This window comes from Gossypium hirsutum, chromosome A09 (genome assembly GCF_007990345.1).
Source record: "Gossypium hirsutum isolate 1008001.06 chromosome A09, Gossypium_hirsutum_v2.1, whole genome shotgun sequence".
In the NCBI taxonomy this organism is placed as follows: domain Eukaryota; kingdom Viridiplantae; phylum Streptophyta; class Magnoliopsida; order Malvales; family Malvaceae; genus Gossypium; species Gossypium hirsutum.
This window is the reverse complement of record NC_053432.1, coordinates 78,530,980-78,533,542: the sequence shown is the minus strand read 5'-3', so window position 1 is coordinate 78,533,542 and position 2,563 is coordinate 78,530,980. Positions and strand designations below refer to the sequence as shown.

The 2,563-nt window shown below is 33.9% G+C and overlaps 1 long non-coding RNA gene across 1 annotated transcript; it reads right to left on the bottom strand.

Annotated features, from left to right (window-relative positions):
- Positions 1 to 209: 209 nt before the first annotated feature.
- LOC121206254 (uncharacterized) lies at positions 210 to 2,563 on the bottom strand. Its single transcript, XR_005901313.1, has 3 exons — positions 2,511 to 2,563; positions 1,956 to 2,038; positions 210 to 513 (listed from the first exon to the last, which is right to left on the bottom strand). It is a non-coding gene; the product is annotated as an uncharacterized lncRNA (long non-coding RNA).

Genomic DNA, 2,563 nt, shown 5'->3' with positions numbered 1-2,563 from the left:
CCAATAACATACAACGTGACATAAATGAGCTCTTAAACATCTACAAACATGTTATGCTCAAGTTATTTTCTTATGCAATAAATATTATAGAATTTGCCCATATCATTACCACATACTAGACATAACTATCATTACATCACAAACCATTCATGAAGCACTATTAACTATTTACCAATCACTTAATCCTGCATTAGTTACTAGCTCATCAATGAATCTCAATTCAATCTCTAGGCATACATGTTGTAAGCCACATCACAAGAAATAATAACATAAATGCAGAAGAATAATCATATGGGCCCATAACGATATCAGCCGACATAGGCCAATTTACATAACTAATACTACCTTAATAACAAGCCAATGCCTTTGGCTAAATCATAATATTACATACTCACATTAAAACCCTATACATGCCATAGACTCGAATCACTTGAGTTTACTTACTCCGATAACGTTAACTCGATAGGGTGATAATATCTCTTATGGCCTCCAACCCGAGCTAACCTGGAAACTCTAAAAAACATGGGAAAGAAGGGGGGTAAGCTTTCGCTTAGTAAGTTCATATGAAAACAATAAGCAACTCATTAACTTGTTTTATCAATGTTTACAACATATTCTCAAGTTCACTACAAGCTGTCTTCCTGAGCAACAGTCACTAAATTATTTATATCTGGAGCTACGAAACTCCAAATTAAGTTCCGTTAATTTTCCCTGAAACTAGACTTATTTTCCTTTCTTCCATAAAATTTCCAAAATTTTTGGTTAATCAAAATAGTACATTTTATTAGTTAAAGTCTCCCCTATTTCAGGGTATGACCACTCTAACACCTGTGCACTACAAACCAAATTTCTCCCTGTACAAAATTCCAACGACCATGCCGTTTATTTCCCATAACAATAGACTCAATAAGGAATCTATGCATGTAAGGTATAACTCTTAATAATTTTTGTACAATTTTTGGTGAATTTCTAAAGTTAGAACAGTTGATCTCTAATTCATTCAGACCCTGTTTCACAAGAATTCAAATATCACACAATATGAAATTCTCTTTCTTCCCCTGTTTCTTTCATGTGAAAATAGACTCATTGAGATTTAATCCCATATTTTATTCTACCTCTAACTCAATTTTCACTATTTTTAGTGTATTTTCAAAGTTACACTACTGCAGTAACTCAAATCTGTCAAGGCTAAATTACTCATTCATGATCATTGTTCACAAAATTAATACAACATCGTTTGTATAATCATCACCGAGACATTCATATCACATTTTCATTTATCATCTTACCATATTGTTGTTATGTCGAGTTTTCAACCCAAGGGTTAAGTACATACCTGTTCAAAGTATCCATTTCACAACATTTACCAATACGTCCCTTTCATCTCGAGTATTCCTCCGTTTGAGTAGAATTTTACCCGTTGAACACATCGGAATATAATTCGGATACATGGAAAGTTTGCACATAAGTGCCACATTTGCAGCCAAGCTACCATGTAACCCGCCCATAAGTGAACTCGGACTCAACTCAACGAGCTCGGGCGTTCGCATCCATAAGTGAACTCGGACTCAACTCAACGAGCTCGGATGCCTAGTTACATCTCACGAACTCAGACTCAACTCAACGACTTCGAACATTCGCATCCATAAGTGAACTCGGACTCAACTCAACGAGTTCGGATGCTCAACCATCCTAGTGACATGTCACTTGTATCCTAATCTATTCCTAAGGTTCAAACGGGATTTTCCACGAACACATATCCTTGCCATCTTCCGTAAAATACCGAAACCAATACTCGGTAGCACTTTATATTTAACAGATAATACACATAACTTGCATTTTATTCGAAAATAACCACAAAGCATATATTTCGTGATAAAAATCAGCATATCATATATTTAACATCAATAACTTAAAAATAACAATTATGCTACATTATTTACACATGAACTTACCTCGATACCACAAAGGTGAAAAGACATACTCGTCCATAAATCGATTTCTTTCTGTTCTAGGTCCAAATCTCAATTTTCATCATCTATAACATCACATTTAGCCTACCAATCAGTCACAATATTCATATGGGTCTAAAAATCATATTTTTACAAATTTTCATTTTGACCCCTAAACTTTTGCATATTTGCACTTTTTCCCCAATGCTCGTAAATTAATTTTTATCACATTTCTTTACTCCTTGAGTCTAGATGAACCATTTTCATAACTATAGCAACTCATAATTTCAACTATTTTACACATTTACAACTCATTTTACAACTTAGCAATTTACCCATTTTTAAGGTATTTTCATGCAATTTCTTTCACAAAAGTTGTTTATTAGACAACTAGGACTCATAATCTTCCATAAAAACACAGCAAACAACACATTTACTCTCATGGTAAAACCCTAGACTCTTCATCATTTTGCAAAATAATCCCCACTTATGAAAGCTTATGCTTTAGGGGTTCCAAAAATACAAAAATCATCAAGCAATGACATTAAAATCACTTACAAGCAAGGGAAATATGTTGCTGAAATTTTCCAGCTTCAAAACCCTTTCTTTGC